General features: G+C 41.7%; 1 protein-coding gene across 1 annotated transcript in view; it reads right to left on the bottom strand.

Moving 5' to 3' along the window:
* LOC126428061 (short neuropeptide F) overlaps positions 1 to 8462 on the bottom strand; it is a 586585-nt gene extending 578123 nt beyond the window's left edge. Inside the window, exon 1 of the mRNA XM_050089938.1 lies at positions 8381 to 8462. The gene's annotated coding sequence lies outside the window, so the exon portion shown is untranslated. The remainder of the gene's footprint in view (positions 1 to 8380) is intronic.
* Between the last annotated feature and the right edge of the window lie 6648 nt (positions 8463 to 15110).

The following is a 15110-nucleotide window of genomic DNA, read 5'->3' on the forward strand; positions in this document are numbered from 1 at the left end:
AGTGTTCGTTGTTACAACGACACGGTGGTAATGTTGAAATGTGACTCACTTCATTGCTTGTGTCGACGTACAACTAACTTCATAGCTTGTGTTGACGTACATAGGCTTCTGAATACCACATACTGTGACCTATGAATCGGTTGCCGGCCGCGGTGGTCTAGAGGTTCTAGGCGCTCAGTCCGGAACCGCGCGACTGCTAGGGTCGCAGGTTCGAATCCTGCCTCGGGCATGGATGTGTGTGATGTCCTTAGGTTAGTTAGGTTTAAGTAGTTCTAAGTTCTAGGGGACTGATGACCACAGATGTTAAGTCCCATAGTGCTCAGAGCCATTTGAACCATTTTTATGAATCGGTAGAAGTGGACCAATTCCTTGGCCTCCTTGCTGTGCAGATCTAAAGCCACTAGTTTTGTTTGCGGTGGCATTGAAAGCTCTCATGTACAGAACCCTTGTTCAAAATGTACAGAGTGTACAGAACCGTCGTGCCCGTATTATGTAAGACTGTGAACAATGCGCGATTCGCCATGGATACATTATGCATCAGAGATTACGTGCGAAGGCGTGTCGATGCACGTTCCTTGCAGACAAGTTTTTGATTCGCATGTTCGAGCTCCAGTTGCTGTGAGTTAATTTAATTTCATTTGACGACACATTATTTGTGTGCTTGTTTTGTAATGGAAACGCTGCATTTAGAGAAAACTATGGACGACTTCCTAATCGCACAGCACTAGATTCAAGAGCGTTTATCCTGTTTTAACTAAACTGCGTAGGACTGGCGCATCCTCTTCACAGATTCCGTTAACCAGATTTCCTTAAAAACTAGCTTCCGGCATTAATGTTGGCGTTTCCTTTGGCTACGTGGATTAGTATGTTCACACAATATGACGAAGCCTTTGATCTTCTACTTGTCAGGTGACAAGCTACCGAGTTCGAGTCTCGGTCTGACACACAATTTTAATCTGCCAGGAAGTTTCACATCAGCACACACTCCGTTGCAGACTAAAAGTTTCATTCCGAAATCATCACGCAGTCTGTGGCTAAGCACTGTCTGCCCAATATTCTTTCTCCCAGGAGTGCTAGTCCTGAAAGTTTCGTCGGAGAATTTGTGAGAAGTCTGGAAGATAGGTACTGGTGGAGGTAAGGGTCGGAGGAGGGGTCGTGAGTCGTGCTTAGGTAGGCTTAGCGTAGCACCTGCCTGCGATGGGCAAATGTGCCGACTTCGAGTGTCGGTTAACACACAATTTTAATCTGCCAGGAAGTTTCATATCAGCGCCCACTCCACTCCAGAGTGAACATTTAATTCAGAAGACACATGGTCTATACCTAAAATTCCAACAAAGATCGAAAGATAGAAATTTTCGCGTTTGCCTTTACGGTTATCTGAATGGCGAAGTCCACAAAAGGAAAACTAAACACAAAAGACGAATTGATCTTCTGGGTTATGGATAGCGCTGCTGTCTCAAAAGAACGATCTCACATGAGCTACACGTGATAGTGTTGTCAAAGAAATTCCAAAGTGTATTGAAGTCGAAGTTAGAGTTTATGAACATCAACTTTGAGCTTAATCAATTGCCTCGGCTTAACAACATCATCTGAATATTTGTTTGGATTATATTGAAACAACTGTGTCTCTGCAAGCATGCGATGTTTCATTCCAATTAATGAATACCATCAGATCCTAAAATACTTACTATTCCCACTGAAATAGCCTGCGTTTCCTAAATGCCTGTTACTTACTAATAATTGTCCTGTGTAAATGATGATTCAACTGCCCCTGCAAATGGTGTGTTATGCAAGTCGCACTACTTTTGTTTCGGGGAAGGTATCCAGACAGGCGATAGACATGTAATCGATGCGAGTTCCCTCTCAGAGCTTTGGTCGACTGTTAGCAAATTGAACTATGGTGTACAATATACAAGTAAGGAATAGACAGGAGTTACACGGTATTCTTGGACCGAGATATACCTCACTTCTGCCATACTTGTCGAAGTGTCTCTAGCCTTTCTTTGTGTCATTAGCGGTGTAGTTATACAGGTTTTCGATGTCTCTTTAAATTTATTCAGTTTATAGTACTTACTCTCGTAAACCGCTCAGCGGCTATATACGGGAATGTTGTTTCTTTCACGCTTCCTATTTTGATATCGCCTATTAATTGCGTTGTTTCCAACAGTGAACCAAACTTTTTTAAGGCAAAGTTTCTGAACCGTTAACGAAAGATTATGTACTACAATGGGAATAAAGTTACTGCGACATCCAAAACCAATATGACTACACTGTTAGACAAAGAAAGACTGGAGACTCTTGGGTAAGTACGGCAGTAGTAAGGTACATCTTGGTCCAAAAATACCGTGTAACTCATGGCCAAGTCTCGAATTTTTTGTAATATGATTTCGTTTGCTAACAGTTCCCCAAAGCTCTGAGGGGACACTTCCACTGATTACGTGGCTGTCGCCTGTCTGGATACCATTCCCGACACAGATGTAGTCTAGATGGCATAAAACGACATTTCCTACACCTTCGAGCTATTTCTCTGCATCGTCGCATCTCCGACTGAGACATCTGTCGTAGCGTTGTACCAATTTTCCAGTGCCCTCGTCTTAGAAGGCAGCCGTTTGGGCTTTCCGCCACTCCTCTGCGCTGGTCTGAAGTTCGTTGCCTGTGCCAAAAGTGTTGTCTTCATAGCCATCAGTTCTTGTGAGCAGTGATGAACATCAGAGGGAGCGAAGTCCGGCTTGTATGATGGCTGAGATCGCTTCAGGTTCTTCCTCACTGGCCCTGCAGTGTGCGGCTGAGAACTGTCATGAAGCAGACGTATGACAGGTATGTTATGTGAGGTTGCGTGAAATCAGGCGAAACCTCGCAGGGGACACGCGTACTTGGCGTGAGACACTATTGTTCTAGGCATCTTTACGTGCTCACTGCATGCACAGAACTGGCATACTAGAGACACTACCTGACAAAACTTCATTGGATTTTTCTCTGTTAGTTCTATTTCGCAACCTATCGTATTAATAATAGTCCTATTAACGCCTTGCATTTATGTCAGCTCTCAACTTTTCTTGGCGTACTCACCACTTAGGTAAAAAATTAATGAAATTAGTCCACATTTCGACTGGTAACCTGTTCATCGTAGGCATAACAATTGCAATACTTGAGAATAAATATAAAATTCAAGTCATGCTTATGCAATTTACAATTTTTTAGGAGACTGTAGGTGCCCGTGTCAGATTGCTAGTGGTGCAAAACACAATACTCTGTCAATGGCATTCGTATTTATTTGTTCCTCAAGAAAGTGGTAAAGATTACCGCCTGCACATGAACATCTATGAATCTACAGTGTCCTTGTAAGGCACAGGATTGATTGTGCCCAGATTTGGTACGCATATCGCTTACCGTATGGAAAGGAGCGCTGTGGGGGAGTAAACTGCCCCTCACTGAGTGGTGGTGAGGGTAAAAGGAAGCATTATCCAGGGATGTCCGGAGTAATGCCAACGAAATTTTGTGTACAAGTGACTCATTATTTCTCTTATTTGCATAAAAATACTTAAGGGGTAATATTTCCCCACCACCCCTGGAGGTGGGGGTGGGAAGATGTGACATGAAAAAGATATTCGATAAAGACCGATATCAGAGTCGAATCCATATTTTTCTTGGGCGCTACACTTACTGGTTACGGTCCAAAAGTCGTTCCACTGCTAGCAGTAGTGGAGGGGGTCGGGGGACAAGGACAGTGACCTAACAGCGTATCTCTGTAACGCCTGACGCAGTTTCAATGCAACTTCCACTCTTACCACTTGTCGTCTGGAAAGAAATTACTTTGACAGTAAGACAGCCCTGGCAGCCCTACGGCTGAACGTGGGGGTAAAAGAGGTGACATGAGAACAAAACTCAGGAACTCCTGCAGAAATTTCAACCAGATTTTGTTTATGCATGCATTCGTACAAAAATATGTGGGAGTAAGATACGCTCACTATACCTAGGGCTGGGGGTGACAATGAGAAGGGGTGCCATTCAAAAATGTTAAAAAATGGCATATTACTATTTGTTTCTTGTATTTAGTTGAAATGGAACCTTTTAAAAGTATGAGGCTGAAGTTTCTTATCTGCGTTGTTCAGCGTATCAACCACATGACGAGAATCGGCACTGTAGCAATCCAATAATTTTGTCAGCGTGTTCCGCTAAAATCCCACACTATTGAATATCACAGGTACAATTAACGTCCTCACTGGAGCCAGATGTTGTAAGGCATCGGAGAATCAAACAACTGCTCTCAAGATTCCTTCTTCTCGAAACTGCCGTAAGTCTGAGTTCACAGTACGAGTAAAAAGAAACAGAATCAAAAGGTCATGTTCAATGGAGAGGAAATCTGTGTAAAATATGTTACATAGAATCTATTTGACGTACGATATGTGGCTAAAGCCACGGACAAAAGTCAGTCCTACATAAAAGGTGATTCAGCTGCCCCTACTGATGTCATTTTATGCAACCCGTAGTATGTCTGTACCGGGAATGGTATCCAGGCAGGTGACAACCGTGTAATCAATATAAGTTTCCTCTCGGAACTTTGGCCGACTGTTAGCAAACGGAACAATACTGTAAAAAATACAAGTGAGGATTGGCGATGAGGTACACAGTATTTTTGGACCAAGACGTACTTTACTTCAGCAATGCTTACCCAAATGTCTCCAGACTTTCTTTGTTTAATTAGCGGTGTAGTGATACAGTTTTTGGATGCATCTGTAAGTTTATGCCACTTACAGCACCTAATTGTTATAAGGAATCATAGCTATGAAAATCATTTTACATTTGTCTTTTCTTAAATTCTTATGATTTCACCCTCATCTGCAACTCTTTATTAGTAAATTACACATTACAGGATGACTCTCAACTGCATAAACGCAGTTCTTTCGTCGTCCTTCTTGGATTTGCTTTAAAGTCAGTAGTAAAGTTTGCACATGTTATTGCACATGTAAAGGGGATGGTGGAACTACGAGAAACCGATGACAATCACGATGGGTAGGCCTTCACCTGACCATGCATTATTGAACAGTTGCTCATCTTCTGCAAATGGGAACAACTGTCTAGCAAAATCAGGAAAGGAATGTAAAACGAATTGGGTAGAAAGATAAAGTCTGAAAGAAAGCACCAGGACAAATACAGTAAGAATAGTTCGAACTTTTTTCTCCCACTTTTTACATAAATTTTCGGTAGTCTATCTTGCTAAAGATTTCATAAATACCATCAAATGTTTCAGTCAGTATAAATTTAGGAACCTTCTCCATCTTTGATTTCTGCATGTTGCTTTCCCTGTACAATAGTCAGCGCAGGCCTTTGACCCACAGCGCTATTGGACTTATTTTAATTCCTTCCAGGAATAATACTATCCTACATGAATGGGGGAGAATTAGTATATAAGTACATATAAAACCAGATAACAGAAATGTAACACCATATTAAATACCAGTGTTCATACCACGGAAGCTGCTTGAGTGATGTTCAATTACAGCTAATATATTTGGATGGAAAATGGGATCATTCAGCTTTCTCCATCGTGGAAATGGAATCTCTTGTCTATTCCAGTAACTTGCGATAACGTGAGAGTTTGGTATCTGAGTAAATCTTTAATTAACGAATAAGTACGACTCATTCTACAGAAAATCTTCACCTCATGTGCCTCATTTCTGGTGGAATATGGAAGGTCATAATGAAGGGTACAGCTATCCAATGTTAGAATTTGAAGAATATTTTTTATATTTTATTATTAGTTCCAATCAATTGTTATATCCTCAGATCAATACGTCTTAATAAAATGTCGTGAAAATCTTATGTTTTCCACGCTATCTTTTTAATCTCCACTTGTCGGACGATTTCATAATTGTTGGAAACAAGCAATGAAATAGAATATTTTTTAGAAACTGCCTTTAAAGATTGACAAAAATTCTGTGACTCATAGTTACCATTTGCAGACGATTTTCCTCATTTGCTCACAACTAACCAATCTATTTTCAAACTTCTGCTACGCAACTGTGAACCTTTTTTTTTGTTGCTATTTTCTGTATCGTTGTGCATTCACTTTGGGAGGATGCACCGTTTTTCAGCCGTATTTTACATGGTGTGACTTATGATGCTGTCTGCATGGGGATGGGAACAAGCTGTCAAAACACAGTATGTTAATCTGGGCAATGAACATCCACTTGTAATGCCAACTGTGTTTGCAATAGTTCTCTCAACTTCAAATATATTCTTGAAATTACTTTAGAAATTTGCAATATCGATTGCCGTGAAAGGTATCAATATATCACAAGCGATTTAACCCATTGAGTATGTAGTTCATATTAATTTTTTAAAAGTAGATACAACGTGTAGGGCAGAAAGAAAGTTACAAAAACATTATAAATAAATGATGTCAGTACTTGCAAAAATTGTGATGCACAATGTTGTAATTGCAATATACAGCATGTGGGCGATTTTAATTATGCAACAAGTATAAAGCTTGAAGTTGCTTAAATAGGTACACATACAGAGATGGTAAGTGTATTATTGTATGATTGTATGAGGCACATGAAACGCATTCTGACACTTTAATTTTCACAACAGCTATAAATAATAATAAGTTCCAGGCAGGTACGATAAGATAAAAATAATGTCTGGAAACAAATTGGAGGTGAATGATGCAATTATATGTTCTGATGTAATATATATTGTCATTGTAACAGCAAAAACGTTTAGCGATGTAGGTCTTGTAACTTTTCCAGTAAGTTCAGAAATTCCACCAAAGCTCACGGGTTATTTATTTATTTTTTTGATTAATTTCAATCATCAGATACGAAAGCGTCTTTCGATATTTCTCGTAATTACAAAACATGTATATTCTCAGTAAAGATAGATAAAGAAGTGCTTGATTCTGGTTTTACTTGTTTCTTATGCCAGAAGAAGCCGGCAGTAACAGTTTGCCTGCCTAAAAATTATGCAAATAGATAGCTGAATAAATTTGATCTCAACGATAATTAAATAAATACTATAGGAAATATACTGAGGGGCGAGGTGTATGAGACGTTACAGACAGCAAAAGCGGATTATCAGTAGAATATCATTGTTGGGTCTGTCTTATATTTTACTCTTCTCTTCCACCACTTTTTTTCTGACTTAATCATGACGATTTTTTTTACGTAAGCTTAAATCAGATATTTTCATTATTGTTTTTGATTCTAATGTCCTGCTCCGTTCTACACCACTGTCAATGCAAATTCGTGTACAAAATGTGCTGACTTAGAATGGTGGAGCACTAGAATAAAACAACGTGATGAAGTTAATTGAGAAATTTTGCAATATATTTTAATGACTGCGACACAGAATATGACTCGCTTTGCAGCATCATCAGCACAAATGGGTGCATATGTGCTGATCTGATGTAGACTGATGGTGGAATCTGACAACAATGTATGAAAAAACTGGTGAAGTTATATGAGAAATTCGTGCTGTAAATTACATAGTAATGACTGTTAAACAAAATATGGTTTACTCTGCAATGTCGCCAACATCAAGTAGAGTAAAATATGTTCTGACTCGGTGTGGACAAGTGTGTAGAATGTAACTCGAGGAAATTCATTGAAGTTTAGTGTGAAACTTATGGATTATGTTAACGTGACTGGGACACAAAATATTGTACGCTCTACGTCTTCCTCAATAAATAGTAGTGTACAATATGTGCTGACTTACGGTAGACACATGTTGGAATACTAGAATAAAGTTCAACGAAACTGATGAATTTAGGTTTTAAATTTATGCAATATGTAGTCGTGAGTGAGAAACAAAATATGATTCGCTCTGCACTTTTGCCAACAAAAATTAGTGTACTATATGTGCTGATTTGTTGTACACAAGTGCTGGAATGCTAGACTAAAGATCAACAAAGTTGATGAAGATAACTAAGAAATTTTTGCAGTAGATTGCATGACTAGGTAACGCAATGGCCAACAGAAGGTAGTGAACAACTTGTAGTCACTAGAGGTAAACAGTTAGTGGAACACTATAATAAAATTCGACAAATTTAATTAAGTGTCAAATTTACGCAGCAGCTTATCTTGACTGGGAACCAAAATTAAGAGATTTAAATTATACATCTCGTACATAAGACAATGGTCTGGAACGTGACTGGACAGACGGTGGAAGGAAAGCTGGAAAATGCCTGGAGAAAATTGACGAAATTAGTTGCGAAATTTGTATTGTTAATTATCATGACGGTCATATAAATGCATTGCGCGTTTTAAAACTGTTCGACAACTGCGACAGTAAGAGACATACGGGGGTTGGGACGGGGGGCGGTAATTTATTGCCGGGGGCGGAGCGCCGCGGACAGCGCGGCGTAGCGTCAGCGTCCTACCTTGCGGAGAGCGAGCAGACGTCGGCGTCGGAGCGAAGCGAGCTCGTGCGGCGTCGGGGCGGCAGTGGACGCCCGAGGCCGCCGCCGTCTTATATAGGCGACGCGCGGTGGCGGGCATGCGTAGAGGGTCGCCTGCCAGGAGAAGGGAGGGGGCGGCGCCCGCGGCCGGTCGGTGGTGGTGGGGGTGGGGGTGGGGGTGGGTACCCGCTACCCTCTACCCTCTACCCGCCTGCACCGCCCGCCGCGACCTGGAACCGAGGGCAGCCTCGTCTCAGAACGCCGGCAATAGAGCGAAAAATATCCGTAAAATTTCATCACACACTCACACACGATGTACTAAACATCCCTTTGGAGACATCTACATAATATCGTTGCAGTTCACAGTTACGTGCTTAGCAGAGGGCTTGTAGAAGCACTTTCGTATTATTTCTCTATGGCTTTCCTCTCTAATAGCATGTCGGAAAAGCGAACACCTAAATGTTTTCGTGCAAGCTCCTCTTACGTTATTACGATAGTCATTTATCCCTATTTGACAGGGAGTGAAAAATATATTGTTGCAATTAGAAGAAAAAGTGGACCGTTGAAATTTAGTGAAAACATCTCGACGCAATGCAAAACGCAGTTTTTTTTAAATTAATTGCCACTCCAACTCGCGTATCATATTCGCGACACTCTCATCCTATTTCGCGATAATACTGCAAAACTAGGGATCCATCTTTTATCTTTTTTGATGACGTCTGTCAATCCTATCTGCAGGAGTATTGCTGGGCGATATAGGATCATTAACAGGGGGCGGACAAGCGTAGCGTGGGCGGTCTCTTTCTTAGACTTGTTACATCTTCTAAGTGTTCATTCAGTCTTTGCTTAGCCTTTCCCACAACTTTTTCTATGCGATCGTTCCAATTTAAGTTGTTCGTAATTGCAATCCTTAGGTATGTGGTTTGATTGAATTTACAACCTTTAAATTTGTGTTATTTGTCGTGCAACCGAAATGTAACAGCTTGTTTTCATAGGGGAGGATAATGGAAGTAGGAATCCATGACAGTTTTTGCTATGTACCTAAGCCTAGAGACTAATTTTAGGACCGCATTAAGGAACACGAACTAGCGACCATCATAAGCAGTTGCCATCATTTTCTATTGCTTTCTTGCTGCTAGACGTGAAATTGTTTTTAGCTCAACGTTTGTAAACAGTGTGAGTTCCGCATTTTCAAGTGTGCTAAGGAAGGTAGACTCAGGTAGTTCAAATGGCTCTGAGCACTATGGGACTTAACATCTATGGTCATCAGTCTCCTAGAACTTAGAACTACTTAAACCTAACTAACCTAAGGACAGCACACAACACCCAGTCATCATGAGGCAGAGAAAATCCCTGACCCCGCCGGGAATCGAACCCGGGAACCCGGGCGCGGGAAGCGAGAACGCTACCGCACGATCACGAGCTGCGACGAATCAGGTAGTTGGTATACCACTTTGCAGCCAGTCTATTAAATAAACAGGACATAATCACATTTTTTGTGCTCCGATAGGAGCATTTTTCCGCTGGTTCCCTTCTAATACCTACTGCAGCAGGGGATGTAACTCGTATGAATAAAAAAAAAAATAAATAAAAAAAAAAATTTGTGGTTCACTTACGTGAAATTGAACTAACCGAAAACTAATTTTACACCTCACACCAGATTTTAAACGCAAAAAGTTTTACATATGCTTCAGTACTGCAACATGTGGTTCTCAGATGGTACCGAAGGCACTTTATAAATTATGTTTTCGTCTCACATTGTACTTTACGTGGTTATTTTACCTGAAACAGTATGGTGTCTTTAAACCTATGTATCTTAGAAATGGATAAAGTTATCAGAAAATTTTCAAGGTTGTTCGAAATGGTTCAAATGGCTCTGAGCACTATGGGACTTAACTTCTGAGGTCATCAGTCCCCTAGAACTTAGAACTACTTAAACGTAACTAACCCAAGGACATCACACACATCCATGCCCGAGGCAGGATTCGACCTTGCGACCGTAGCAGCAGTGCGGTTCCGGACTGAAGCGCCTAGAACCGCTCGGCCAAACCGGCTGACCAATAATATAACAGATTGACGACTGAATAAATTACTGACAAAATTTTATCGATTGCATCGCTTTTAAATCTCAATTGAATATTTGTTCCTAGTTACATGACCGTGATGTAGCTTGAACACGGTTTCACATTTGGTACAACGTAAATTTTTGAAATTTCAGAAAAAGACTGAAGCACATAAAAAAGTGAATGCCTTCATTTAAAAATGAAATAAAAAAATACATTGGCGCAAAAAGTCGCAACGCCAAGCAGGAGTTGCGCGACATAAACAAAATTGATAGGCGTGTTTCTGCATCGTTTAGTAATAGCGAAAGGGCGCTGCTCTCAGTTGGATTTTCTCTGTCTCTTCTATCAACCCTATCTGGTACGGATTCCACACCGGTGAGCAGTATTCAAGCAGTGGGCGAACACATGTACTGTAACCTACTTCCTTTGTTTTCGGATTGCATTTCCTTAGGATTCTTCCAGTGAATCTCAGTCTGGCATCTGCTTCACCGACGATTAATTTTGTATGGTCATTCCATTTTAAACCACCCCTAATGCATACTCCCATGTAATTTATGGAATTAACTGCTTCCAGTTGCTGACCTCCTATATTGTAGCTAAATGACAAAGGATTTTTCTTTCTATGCATTCACAGCACATTACACTTGTCTACATTGAATTCTATTGCAATTCCCTGCACCATGCGTCAATTCGTTGCATATCCTCCTGCATTTCAGTACAATTTTCCACTGTTACTACCTCTCGATATACTACAGCATCATCCTCAAAAAGCCTCAGTGAACTTCCGATGTTATCCACAAGGTCATTTATATATATATTGTGAATAGCAACGGTCCTAGGACACTCCCCTGCGGCACACCTGAAATCACTCTTACTTTGGAAGACTTCTCTCCATTGAGAATGACATGCTGCGTTCTGTTGTCTAGGAACTCTTCAATCCAATCACACATATGCTCTTACTTTGTTCATTAAACGACTGTGGGGAACTGTATCAAACGCCTTGCGGAAGTCTAGAAACACGGCATCTACCTGGGAACCCGTGTCTATGGCCCTCTGAGTCTCGTGAACGAATAGCGTGAGCTGGGTTTCACATCATCGGGTTTTTCGAAACCCATGCTGATTCCTACAGAGTAGATTTCTACTCTCCAGAAAAGTCATTTTATACTCGAACATAATACGTGTTCCAAAATTCTACAACTGATCGATGTTAAAGATATAGGTCTATAGGTCTGCACATCTGTTATACGTCCCTTCTTGAAAACGGGGATGACCTGTGCCCCTTTCCAACCTTTTGGAACGCTACCCTCTTCTAGAGACCTACGGTACACCACTACAGGAAGTTCCTTCGCGTACTCTGTGTAAAATCGAACTGGTATCCCATCAGGTCCAGTGGCCTTTCCTCTTTTGAGATATTTTGTTTTTCTATCCCTCTGTCATCTATTTCGATATCTACCATTTTTTCATCCGTGCGACAATCTAGAGAAGGAACTACAGTGCAGTCTTACTCTGTGAAACAGTTTTGGAAAAAGACATTGAGCATTGCGGCCATTAGTCTGTCATCCTCTGTTTCAGTACTATTTTGCTCACAGAGTGTCTGGACATTTTATTTTGATCCACTACCGAGAGGGGAGACCACTGCGTTCGCAGTATGGCTCTGAAACATCCTACTGCATCTGCAGCAGAATTCTGAGGAGCAGTTGGCATCACAGACGCACAAAACGCTGCTGGAAGTCGGTTACTTTAAGGACAGCTTCAAACCACGAGCCAAACGCCCTGTACCGTGTATTACACCGACCCCAAACCACCGCAATTTCCAACTTCAGTGGTGTCAATCGAGAATTCATTGATGAAAATCTGGTTCTGCCTTGGTCCTAGTGATGGCGTGTGTTGTTTAGAGGAGGGCCAGTTGAGGGCCCGAAACCAACCTGTCAGCGTGGTAGACACACTGGACTGATAGCGGGAGCTACGGTCTGGGGTGCGATTTTGTGTAACAGCAGGAGCACTCTCGTAGTTGTCCAAGGCATACTAACTGTAAATTTGTACATCAGCCTCATGATTCGAAGTGTTGTGCCGCCATTCGTGAACAGCATTCCAGGGAGTGTTTTCCAATAGGATAGCGCTCGCCCACATAACGCTGTTGTAACCCAACATCCTCTACGTATTTTCGACGTGTTGTCTTGGCCTGCTCGATCAGCAAAGCTGTCCCCACGCGAGCATTTATGGGAGATCATCGGGCAACAACTCCACCGTGTCACCTACAACCAGTATTTACCGTAAATATCTTCAACATTTCGCGGCCCTGTCACCAACTGTGTAAATATTAATTTTAATAATTAACAGTCTCAGTTGCACTGTTTGCCTAGAATTTACCTAGGTTTCAGTCGGGATAGCCCAACCTTCTTATTCTGAAGAAGGTTCCTGCCAGTACGTCGTCTCCTACCTTCCAAACTTCACAGAAGCTCTCCTGCGAACCTGCAGAGTGAAAATCTCGTTCTGGAAACATCCTACAGGATGAGGCTAAGCCATGTCTCCGCAATATCCTTTCTTTCAGGGGTGCTAGTTCTGCAAGGTTCGCAGGAGAGCTTCTGTGAAGTTTGGAAGGTATGAGACGAGGTACTGGCAGAAGTAAAGCTGTGAGGACGGGGCGTGAGTCGTGCTTGGGTAGCTCAGATGGTAGAGCACTTGCCCGCGAAAGGCAAGGGTCCCGAGTTCGAGTCTCGGCCCGGCACAGAGTTTCAATTTCCCAGGAAGTTTCATATCAGCGCACACTCCGCTGCAGAGTGAATTCTCATCCTGGAAACATCCCCCAGGCTGTGGCTAAGACATGTCTCCGCAATATCCTTTCTTTCAGGCAGCTGTACCTGTACACGCCGTCCAAACTCTGTTTGACTCAATGCCCAGGCGTATCAAGGCCGTTATTACGGCCAGAGGTGGTTGTTCTGGGTACTGATTTTTCAGGATCTATGCACACAAACTGCGTGAAAATGTAATCACATGTCAGTTTTAGTACAATATATTTGTCCAATGAATACCCGTTTATAATCTGCATTTCTTCTCGGTGTAGCAATTTTAATGGCCAGTAGTGTAAGATCGTCGAGGAACCATGAAAACTGGCGCACTAGGCGGAGTATACAATGTGCATCCTACAATGGCGAATGTTTCTATGTTAGGATGTTGCTACACGAAATACAGAGACCAACAAGTTTCATAGATGACGGTTGACTATGCCAGACGTTTACGGAAGCCTGCCAGCGCTTAGGAATACTAGAAAACGATCACCAAAGGGAATCAACACTACAAGAAGCCTCACTAACAGCCTCAGCTGAACAAATGACTTAATCGCCATAATTCTACCAACATGTAACCCATAAAATCCAAAACACCTATGGGACCTCTTCAAAGAGACTATGAGTGATGACAAACTACACCAAATTGGGCAAGCTCATCCTGACCGTCGAATTCAACGACGAATGTTCAATGAAACACTCATTCGCCTAGAAGCTGAATGTCTAGCAATAAACAACCAGACCTAAGGACAACTTCGGATGCAAGCACCGCGGAAAGATACTATCCGTGTGTTAAACTTTGAAATTACAAAGGAGAAGAGCAACATCATCAACGAACTATTTCAATACATTGCTCACAACAAGCCACTCTTCAATTACAACCAACAGGAAGTTTAAACGTTACCATGGATCGGAACAGCAATTGCGGAATTATTTACTTGGACACACCAGGCGGCACAGGGACAACGTTTCTAACAAATCTATTGTTTGCGGAAATACGTGCTAAACAACACATCGCAATTGCACTCCCATAATCCGGCACTGCAGCCACAGCTGTGGAAGCAGGATGAACGGCTCGTTCCGCCCTACAACTATCGTTGAATATAGCTGAAGAACAATTTCCAATACGTAAAATGTCAAGAGCTAAGTTCTATGGGACCAAACTGCTGAGGTCATTGGTCCCTAGTTAATCTAACTTGAACTAACTTACACTAAGGACAACACACACAATCATGCCCAAGGGAGGACTCGAACCTGCGATGGGGGCAGTCACGCGAACCGTGGCAAGGTGCCCTAGACCGCACCGCTACCCCACGGAGCTGAACTTCTAAAGAAAGCTACAGTTATCTTCTGGACAGAACATTACAAGACTTGCGAGGGAACTCTGAAGTGGTGGGAGGAGGCCCACTCATACTCTCAGGAGATTTTCGACAAACATTTGCAGTTATCCCCAAGTCAACACAAGCAGGCGAGATCAGAGCGTGAAAAAAAAAAACCCAAGGATCACATCTCTGGCCACACATATAAATACTGTGACTAACAAAAAATATGGGAGTTGAAATATCGAAAAATGAAACAACAGCAGATTCTGGTCATCAACTTTTACAAACAGGCGGATGCACATATTCTCCTGAGCATACGACGCGCCTCATTAAATTCAACAGTGATTTTCTAAATGTCAAAGCCCTCTACTGCTAATATAAATCAGTACTTTTATACATATTAATTCTAGCTGGAACAAACAGAAGTTGCCTTTACCAATATTCCAGATCACTTTAATGTTACAATAAAATATGTCAACAGTTAAAGAACTTGTTTGTTCATAGTTTTTAAATATAAAGTGTAGAGCCATACAAACAGCTT

This window comes from Schistocerca serialis, chromosome 12 (genome assembly GCF_023864345.2).
Source record: "Schistocerca serialis cubense isolate TAMUIC-IGC-003099 chromosome 12, iqSchSeri2.2, whole genome shotgun sequence".
NCBI classification, from domain to species: domain Eukaryota; kingdom Metazoa; phylum Arthropoda; class Insecta; order Orthoptera; family Acrididae; genus Schistocerca; species Schistocerca serialis.